General features: G+C 27.7%; 1 long non-coding RNA gene across 1 annotated transcript; it reads left to right on the top strand.

Moving 5' to 3' along the window:
• Nucleotides 1-6,606: 6,606 nt before the first annotated feature.
• Nucleotides 6,607-10,537, top strand: LOC112771364 (uncharacterized). Its single transcript, XR_003187041.3, has 6 exons — nt 6,607-7,054; nt 7,776-7,826; nt 8,445-8,540; nt 8,800-8,895; nt 8,991-9,119; nt 10,208-10,537. It is a non-coding gene; the product is annotated as an uncharacterized lncRNA (long non-coding RNA).
• The last annotated feature ends 756 nt before the right edge of the window (nt 10,538-11,293 follow it).

The following is an 11,293-nucleotide window of genomic DNA, read 5'->3' as shown; positions in this document are numbered from 1 at the left end:
GAGAGAAAGTAGAGTTTTCAATTATACCATGCATATCTCATATTGTTATATTATACTCCTATTTATAGTATAATTCTCTAATTGGACTAGTCCAATCTAATTGTATCATTACCCTACCCTTCAAAACAACCTTGTCCTCAAGGTTGGAAAAAATATAAATCCTAACAAAAATTATAAAAATTAATTACAAGTAAAAAAAAATTGGTATTTCAAAAACAATATTTTCTATGCTACTACTAAAAAAAAAATTTAACCACCAGGATCCCATTGAAAAAATTTTTGTTCAATCCAAAACCAACAAAATATAATTCCTGTTGAAATCTGAAATTGGACTGAAATCCTTAGAATTGAGCTTAAAGTCATTGTACCATCCATCACCTTCTGATTTTGGGCTTCAGAAGTTAAAATTTGGATTAGCTCACAATAGAAGCCCAACACATTGTTAGGCTTCAGCATCTCTTCCTCATCCTCATCGAAGAAGAGAGACGCGCTGTTGTTTCGCTGCCTCAGAGGTGCACCCGCCGCCGCCCCTGCGTCCAACCCGCAGCCACCGGCCGTCGCGAGCTTGCATGGAGGCACCGGCGCTGCCGTCCAGCTCTCAACCCTCCGCTGTTCGCTGTTCGAGTTCTCCCTGCCTCTTCCCGAAGCCGCCACTCGCCCCTGCAAGCCCTCGCCGCTTCGTTCTCGGTTTCGATTCCAAGGGAAGACCGCCACCAGGAGTGGTGGTGGATTAGCCATGATTGGAGAGGCTCGACGGAACCCCCAAACTCCACGATCTCTGCCGCGGATGGTGGTTCTGATGGCGTGAGCACGCACCCCTGTTACAGAAGCACCATGGGCTTCTCCCTTCCACACCGCGAAAGCACCGCCGTCGGCGCTGCTCCTCGCATCGTCATCAGTGGTGGGTGTCCGCGGGTTCGGCGCCTCCCAAGGAAGAAACCGCCAAGCGTCGTCCCCTCCTGCATCTCGATCTGGCCGCAAATCTCCTGGGTGCGTCATCGACGAATCAAACCAAGGTCGATCCCCTGCAGTCCACACAATACCTCTACCACCAGGTTTGTTTGTGACTTCTGTATTGTTCTTGGTCATAAATCTTGTAATTGCACTAGAATCATTTGTCACTGAAATTGCCAGATCTGCTGTGGTTGGAATCCCTGGAATTGAGTTTTCAAATGCGTGATCTGCTGGTTGACATTCTACTTGAATTGCAAGTTCTGTTAATTCTTCAGGTAGAAATTCAAAATTGAAATCGAATTTTTCTTCTTCTGCATCTATCATTTTTGAATTTTGGCATGAATTTTGTCGTTGTTGCTGAAATTGTGTTACTGCTTCTGTGTAATTACAAATTGACACTGGTGAGTGCTGAATTGTTGCTTGATCTAGAGTTTTTGTTGATTTTGCTTCTTGTTGCTGTGGTTGAACTAGGAAACAGAAACCTAATTCTTCTGCTTCTTCTTCCTCTTCTGTGTGAACTAGAGTCATGTTGAATTCTGAAAAATTGGTTGCTGCATTCATCAATGCTGCATTCTCATAATCTGATGCTGAATTTTGAAATTGTAGAGCCGTAATTGTTGAATTGTTTGCTTCTGGAGAGGTTGAATTATTGTTGATTGGTTGAAAAGCTGAGGTTGATTTGGCTTGAATCTGTAAAATTAGATGTTGCTGCTTCTGAATTTTGGTTGAAATTTCTGCTGTTAGTGCACAATCGGTTTCCCCATAGATCCTCTTGGTCACGATTGCACCAATTTTGTTGCAAGTTTCCTGAATTTCTGCAAGTATCTTGGATCGTTTTTCACAATCTGAATTCAAGCGATCTAAGCTAGTTTGAATCTGATCCCAAATTGCGTCATCATAGGAATTTGGCATGGTATTCAATGAAGGCACCATTTGATACGAATTTGTATCAAGAACTGGAGAGAATTAGAGATAATCAGAGAGAATAGAAGAGAAATCCCTAGAATTAGGGCCAAAGAGAGAAAGTAGAGTTTCCAATTATACCATACATATCTCACATTGTTACATTATACTCCTATTTATAGTATAATTCTCTAATTGGACTAGTCCAATCTACTTGTATCGTATATGTTCTTATTTTTTCAAGTTTATTTCCTTATAACTCAAAAATATTATAGATTTCAAACTATTTTATTTGCATTTTATTTTGAATAAAGATAAAACAACATAATAAATACATTTATTATATAATAACGATGATAGTGTTATACTAAACTTGAAAAATTTATAATTATAAAATATTATTTTCGATTTACCATGACAAATTAAAATATAAGCCCGTGCATTCCACAAATTTAACACTAGTTTTATACGTAGGTCATCCATTTCGCATTGTATACCAAAATTTTAATTTTAATTTATAAAATAATTAATTGTAATAAAATTACACAACAATGTTAATTAGCTTAGACTCAATATTTATAAAATCAATTTAATCATTCTTAATATATTATTTTCTTAAAATAAGGACCTCAAATTAAATTATAAATTATTCGTAATAAAAATTATTTAAATTAAATTATACAATTTTTTCTTATTTTTCAATTATTGAAATAATGTGAAACATTCCATTATAATAAAGATTATAATAAATTATAATTAATTTATATTTCAATTATCATGAAGTTCTATTTAATTATCATAAATGAAAATATTTAAAAAAAATAAAATTCTCAATAATTATAATAAATTATAAATAACTCATCATTTAATTTTTTAAAAACTTGGGTGGTTATACGTTATGTTATTAAATGCACGTGCAAAAATATTTTATACTCACAATGTATCAAAATTAAATTTTAAATAAATTATGACATATTTTTAATTATGGATTATAGTTTATATTTTTTCTCAAAATTATATATATAAAAAGATGACTATAAAATTTTATATAAAAATATTAACATATAGGTATATATGTTGTTCTTTTCTATCCTAAATAAATTAAGACTTATCACATTGTAGTTCATCGTCATTTATTCAACATATAATAAAATGAACAAAGATATTATAATTTTAATATGACAAAAATAAAAAATGATACACTCCCGTATATTTAACAAGTATGAACGTTATCATTATGTATATGCATAAAATTATATGTTATTAATTATTGATAAATTAAAAATGTAAAATACATAATATGTAGATTAATTTAAATAATTATAATAAAATATATATATTTCACGAGCTAATAATTTAAATTTATCCATGTTTGAATTCAACTTATTTAATATTTGAGTTCAAATTTAACTTCAAGTTTAATCTGGTCCATGAGATGGTTTTATTTGCTTCTAATCCGAATAACAATTAACATGTTGAATTATAGCATTGATGCATCATGATTAGCATTTCAATTATAAGTTAGGATTAATGGATTATGTTCTTATTATTATTATTATCATGTTTATATTTTATTTTTTATTTTTTATTTTTTAATAGTCTATATGTAAAATATAAGTTGTATAGTAAAAGTTGTTAAAATTTTTTAATTATTTAACTTTCATAATTTTTGTAGAGAATTATTGCATTTAATGAATAATAATGTGATTGAAAGATGTTAGAGATTTGATTTGAGAGAAACTGAAATTGATTTTGGAAAGAACATTAATGACTCTAAATATGCATCAAAATGATAGGTGATAAGGAGGATAAGTGATAAGGAGGTGTATATCACTTGCTTATCAAGAGAATAGCAATTTTTACATGACATTTCTATATTGTAATTATTTTTTGGCTACCTAGCATTACCCATATTGTACATGTTGCACGTATTAGACTATTAGAGAAAAAAAAATTAAAAAAATAAATATAGAAAAGAAATTAATATAACTTAAAAATAACGCGAAGAATTTGTGAGCAGTTTGGTGACCCACCTCATTTTTCTCCCTCATCCATGCTTTTCATGCTTTTTAGTTTTTACCTAGCTTCATTATTATTTCTATTTAATTTTTAAGAAGAAAAAAGAATTGGATTATACTATGTATATACCAAAATCAGTCACTAATATAAAATATATGTTAAAATATAAATATATATTAAAAATAAATTTAACTACACATATATTTATGTACAAATACATTAGTGATTAATTTTAATAGCTAATTTTAGTATACAACTAACGTTTTTAAATAAAATTAAGTATGTTAGTGAATATATAAAAAAGTCAATTTTATGATGTCTTTTATTTAGTGTCTAATTTTTTTAAATTATTTTTTATAATAATTTTAAAATATTTAAAATATTTTAACTTTTATACTTTTAAACTTAAAATTAATTATTTAACATATTTTAGCAAGTATGTAATATCTTTTAGGCAGTAAATACTGTATGTGAATCACCCAATCAATTAGCTTTGGATAAAGTTTTTACACTTAAAAAATTTCATGTAATTGACTTAGTACCATTTTTTCCCTAAGTTTGAAATTATATTAAATAAATGTAATAGAATGAAAAATTAATTTGAATTGATCGGGTGATTAGTATATTTATTTATTTAAATAAATATTTGAATTTAAATTCTGTTTTGTATATATATCATTAATTTATTGATTATATTCGTAACAAATTAGTTTTAACTTAAAAAAATATTAAAAAAATTTAAAATATTTAAGTTTCTAATAAATTTTATTTATTAAATTTTTTTTAAATTTTATTTTATCAAAAAATTAATCTTTATTTCAAACTATTCATTTATACAAAACTTCATAATTTTATTAAATAATAATAAAAATTGATTTGTCAAACTTTTTAAAAGGATTTTACGTGATAATTAAAATATTAGTAACTGGCTTAGTAATTAAAATTTGTTAAAAATTAAATTTTTTAATAAAAACATAAAAAATGGATTTAATGTATTACTCTTAGTTTTATTGTTTCGTGCATAATATAAGTAAATAAATTTGATAGAAGAGTATGTATGTTAATCTGATAAAAAATGAACAGGTAGGTTGGGGGTGGGGGTCATGGATTCATATATTTATACAATTATATTAAGTAATATAAAATATATATTAAATATAAATACATATTAAAAATAAATTATATTAAATTAAGTAATGTTGTAGTGTATATCGTATGAGTTACACGAACTTTGATTTACTTGGGTAGAGTGACATATAGAGAATCTCAAAAAAAGATTTTCTCCAATTTTTTTAACAATTGATAGAATCCAGTGTGATCCATCATCTTTGATTCTATGAGTGAGACCAGAAATAAATAAGAGAGAAAGCGCAATAAATAATTAGATTAAACACTGAATACTATCCAATTTTTTTCTTACTGGAGAGCATCCACTCCCGAAAATCTCCACTGTGTTCACGTGAAGGGAGAGCGTCATTCTATGGGGTTTGGTTTAACTTTAGTTTTTATGATGACAATGATTTCTGATTCAATACATACAAGACAAAGTAACTTTAATATCTCTATCGCCTTTTATTTAACTTTGAAATTAATTGGACTACCATCTAAAAACACTTTTAAAATGTGTGAAAAAATATTATGCATATTATTACTCTCTATATAATATTTCTTTCACTTTTTATTTAACTCTGAAACTAATTGGACTACCATTTAAGAACACTTTTAAAGTATGTGAGAAAATATTAATGTATATTATTACTTTTTATATAATATCTCTATCACTTTTTATTTAATTCTAAAACTAATTGGACTACCATCCAAGAATACTTTTAAAGTGTGTAAGAAAATATTAATGTGTATTATTACTTTCTATATAATATCTCTATCACCTTTTATTTAATTTAGAAACTAATTGGACTACCATCCAAGAACACTTTTAAAGTGTGTGAAGAAATATTAATATGTATTATTACTCTCTATATAATATCTCTATCACCTTTTATTTAATTCTGAAACTAGTTGGACTACCATCCAAAAACACTTTTGAAGTGTGTGAGGAAATATTAATGTATATTATTACTCTCTATATAACATCTCTATCTAACTCGAATGGCAATTTAGTTAGTTGGAGGGAAAAAGTCGTTGGAAAAGGGATTGAATATTGATAGATATTTCAAATGAATGAATTAGTTGAAAAATAATTAAAATTAAATTATAAATTTATAACAATATGAGACGGGATTTTTTAATTAGAGATATAATTATTAACTTTTTCTATTATTTTAAAATTTTTTGGATAAATACTTTAATTTTATGACATAATATTTTATCACTAAATTATCTAAAATTTTATTATTATTATTATTATTATTATTATTATTATTATTATTATTATTATCTAAAACAAAATTTAAAATGAGACAAATAAAAAAACATATTTTTTATTTTTTATATATCTCTCTAATTTAAATATTTTAGATAAATAATTTTATAATAATTTTAATAAAAGATTTTAATATTATATAAATAGATTTATAAGTCCTTTACATTGTATAAAATTTATTTAATATATTGTAAAACAATGTGAGATTTTTTAATTACAGATTATTAATTTATTATACCAAATTAGATGAATAGCTATATTTATTTTATAACCTTTAATTAAACAGTCATTATTAAATAAAATGGTGACACTTATTTATATAATTTTTTTTAGCTTACTAAAAATTTAAGTGTGCCAGTAATAAGAAACATAACAATTTATTCATTTCCTTCTTTTTCTTCTTATTTTCTATTTCTGATAACCATTTCTATTTTTCAAAACCCTAACTGATTCAATTGGTCAGGTAGCAATTGGAGTTGAAATTAGATGAGAAGAGATGAGAAGGTAACAACCGTGTTCGTGCTCTTCGCGGTTCAGCTTTCTTCGCCGTTCAGTCCTACTACTGCAGAGATGAGATGAAAGATGGAGTTCGCAGATTTGAATCTGAATCTCTAGGAAGTTAGTATTTGTCGTTCGCCACCTCTGAGCTAGTCTCCGATCTGCTCTCTTTTTCTTTTTTGTGCCTCTCTCCGCCATTGCTCTGTTTTTGCTTCAAATCTGCTCTCGCCGCCGCTGCTCTGCTCTCTGCTCCGATCCCCCAGTCTCCGTCACTGCCTCTGAACTCTCTCGCCTTCGGTCAGTTCTCTCCACTGATATGCTCTCGTCTAGTTTCTGTGCCTCTCTCAAGATCTTGTTTTCTGATTAATCGATTATTGATGACTTGATGTGTTAACATATATGGATTCAACTTTTTAAATTTCTTTGTTCATCGATCTATTTTACTAGATTAGCTTTGATATTGTCTCTTTATGAGATGTAAATTCAATGTGTGATTAAATTCAGCAGGAGCTCTTTAATCTCTGGGCTCATCATTTCTTCTCTTTCAACCATAATATTCAACATGTTCGATGAAATGCTTCAACCAAAGTTGTTTGATTTTTTTCCTTTGCATTCTCTTATTTCTATTGCTATTGCAGTACAAGTTTGACATTAAAAATGCTCATATCATTAGGTTTTATTATAGTAGAATTTGATTCATGAACTTAGTGGCTGTTCCGTCATATTCTCACTGATTTTTTGTATCTAATTTTTCTAAAACTTAATTTCTGTGATATCTACTTTTGATGGATTGTCTCTCTATTTAATGTAGACATTTGTCAGCCAAAGCAAAGAAATAAAAACAAAGAAAGTGACTTAATTATGCTGTAAGAAATTAAGTTTTAGGCTTGTAGAGCATGATGACAATAAAACAATTTTGTGGTACATATCTCATACTAGTTTCTAAGCTTTAGTACATATATAGGATTTTACTTTTATGAGGTACAAAAATCATTTTTGGTGTTATTTTGCAAAGCAGGAAGGAAACAGTAATCTCAAGGCTAAGGAATCACTTCTTCAATGCAGAGAGGTAAAATTAACTATTATATGTTCTTTAACTCACTGAGCTTTGAATTGCTTCTTTAATATATTTATATCAGCAATTTACATCTGATTGGTTATATGGCTAGAGAGTTATACTCTTTCAACTGATGCCTTCTATAAAATAGTGGTTAGTCTCTTTATGATTAAATTTTGGGATTGAAAGCAATAGTGAATTTTCCTTTTATAGTTAAATTTTGTGGTTAGTCTATTATATTATTTTGCTATTGTATTACTTTGCTGTTGCCAGCTAACAGCAGGACATGATTATTTATCCACTAGCTAGTAAAATAGTCAATTTCAAACCATAAGTTTCAATAATTTCAAAACAGAAAAAATCTTAGCTATATATGTAAACTGAAATAAAATAATAAGGACTGGGTGCACTAGAAAATTACATGTATATATCTTGGAATGTTGATAATTGTTATAAAATAAATTAAACTTTTCCTTTTTAATTGAACTTTTTGGACTATTGTTTTTAATTTGTTCTTCATCTAGTTAACTAGTATAGAACTTAATTATCCTTCAGCCTCTTTCTTAATAATAATAATAATAATATATTCATTGGCCTGGATCTTTTTAACAGTATTGATGACTTTTATAGGTTGCTTCCGTGTCTTTTTCTTCTTCTTTTTTTTTTAAATAAGAAAATCAAGACTGCTTATTGTTTGGTCCCTGACAAAGGATCTTAAATCTTAAGGTTAGTACCTCACACTGCTTATTTCTTGTTCATTGAATTGGTATACTTTACTAATTATAGTATCTATTTTTATTTGAAATAATCAATGTACAAGAGCTCTAAAGTCAGCACATTTAAATCAATAAATAATGGTTACCTTTAGTATTTAGTAGTTCAAATTATTATTACTGTGAAATCTGTTCCAATTCTTCTATTTTGGTTTTAGATGTTAATTATTGAGATGAATATATGGTTAAGAACTGCATTTGCTTATGGGCAGACAAGCAGTGGCAAGACATTCACCATGAATGGTTCGGAAAATGACCCAAGAATAATTCCTTAGGCTGTCAAAAGATATATTTGCAAAATTGAGATGGTAGCTTCTACTAAAAGTCTTGTTTAGAGTTTGTGTTTGTAGTTGTTCATGTTGTTATTTTGATGTTTGGTTTGGTTCGACCAATTTATTTTCAGATGTCTGATCGTGAGCTTCTGATTTGAGTGTCCTACATGGAGATCTATAATGAAGAAATTAATGACCTAGTTGTTGAAAATCAGAAATTGCAACTTGCTTTGTTTCTTTCTTTGCTGAATAATTAATTGGTAAGACATACATGATGCACTTTTATTTTTAAAGACTATTCAGTTTGAGACACATTAGCACTTGTCCATCAATATACTTGGTCTTCATCCTTTCTTACAGCTAATTATGATAGTGTGAATGTCTTGGACGCTTGGGTGTTAATTCTAGAATGAATGGAGCATGAAAGATCCTCCATGTATATTAATGAATGTCTACAATTTAAAATGTGCATCACTAGATTGTATAGACAATGGAGTGTTATCACCTTATACAATTTAGAAAAGTGAACTTTTAGATTAGGGATCATTGGTTAATGCATATATTTGTGCCATGTTTTCTCCTGGCTGGCTTACAGGGAATGGGCAGACAAGGCAAAAATAAACTTTTAACTCTAAGGATCATTGGTTAATGCATATATAATTGGTTAATGTATTTGGTTGTTCGACCTTTTTGCAAAGTTTTCTTGCGAGAAGTACCACCAGCACATTACCCACTATGTCTAAAACCAATTTTTTATGATTTATTTTTTATATAAACCTTTTATTAATTGGGTGTATAAGGGCGATTCATTTTCTTCAATTTCAACTAATCAATTTTTCTCTGGGGTGGAATTTTGTTATGTTATTAGGAACATTCAATTTTTTGGCTTTGAGTCTCAGCAAAAAGTGAGTGCATCATATGTTGTGGTCATTGGTCTTGGAGGGGTTGGCAATCATGCTGCATCTATACAGACTTCTATTTTTTTTTTTGAATATCTAAAGTTGAAAATCACCAAAGCCTATGCCAATAAAATTCCATCTCTCTGCTGTTCTGATTTAATTCTTTGGATTGCTTGCTTCTATTTTCTTTATTTTAAGTGTGAACCTATATATGATTGTTATTCTTTGTTTTAAGTAATATGGTTTTCTCATATTTCTTGTATGTTCTTACAAGTATGAAGAGAAGAAGGCTAATAAAGAAGTATCAAAGTCTTAAAAAATCTCTTAAAGATGCTAAAAATGCTATATTAGTACATCCCCTAACGCCTCAATTTTCAATTTTATCCAATTCTTAAAGTGTCATCCTCTAATATTGTTTTCTCTTTTTTTTTATATATATATTATTACAGGTATTAAAAGAAGGCTTGAACAATTCGAAGAGGAAAAAGATGAACATGTTAAACCAAATGTTGTATATGTCAGAGAAAATGTTATTCTCTCAAATGATGAGAATGGTAATTAATTTTATTGTCCTAATTGATATTTAAATTTTAATATCTTTTTTCTTAATTTATTTATTCACTAATAAAAAATGTTAGCTCAATGTTAGTCCACTAAATTAGTGAAGTGAACCAGTGACACCTAACTTACAAGTAGCTGGCTAGCTGACTTTACTAATTCCATCACAGATTATTAATTATTACTATCTTCTTTTATATATAATATATTAATTGAAAGTATGATTTTTGTTTCTATATTAATTTGGTGCATACACGTATTGGCATGTATCTAGGACAGGCAACATTATATATCTGCACCACGAATATATATTCACCAAGTTAGTAATTTAATTTATTTATAATACATAAATAATATTTAATATATATTATGAAATATGAAAAGACAAAATATTACATTTAAGTAAAAATATATATTTTTTAAATCGAGTTAGATAAGATCGAATTGAGTGGCTTATAATGTAAGAAATAGAGTTTAAATCAAAATATTCAAATATGTAAGTAAATATAATAAATTAGGGTAAAATTTAAATTCTATGATACTTTATTTATTGTCAATTCTATATGTATCTTGTATCAATTATTCTTTTAATCCATTGATTTACAGATTAAACAACTAAATAGATTATTTTATAACTAAATATTATTTTGAAGGTAGACCTTAATAAGTTGATTAAAAACTAAAATTATGCAAATATCTTAAATAGAGTTTGATTATATGTTTGTAGTAAACAAATTTCGTTAGAATATCATCTTAATTGAGTGCATATTTTTAACCTTGTATTATATGCATGTATGTTTATGTGTTTTGATAAATGATAATATGTAATTTTAGTTAGTGAGATCATTATTGTTTTAAAAAGTAATAAATTTGATTTTTTATTCGACTTTAATCTAATTTGTTGATTAACTATATAGTAAATGAAAATATCATTGCATGACATATGTTATATGATATAACATCGAATTTGATGAATG

This window comes from Arachis hypogaea, chromosome 18, assembly GCF_003086295.3.
Source record: "Arachis hypogaea cultivar Tifrunner chromosome 18, arahy.Tifrunner.gnm2.J5K5, whole genome shotgun sequence".
NCBI lineage: Eukaryota > Viridiplantae > Streptophyta > Magnoliopsida > Fabales > Fabaceae > Arachis > Arachis hypogaea.
Note: the sequence above shows the minus strand (reverse complement) of the source record. Positions and strands in the feature narration are given on the sequence as shown.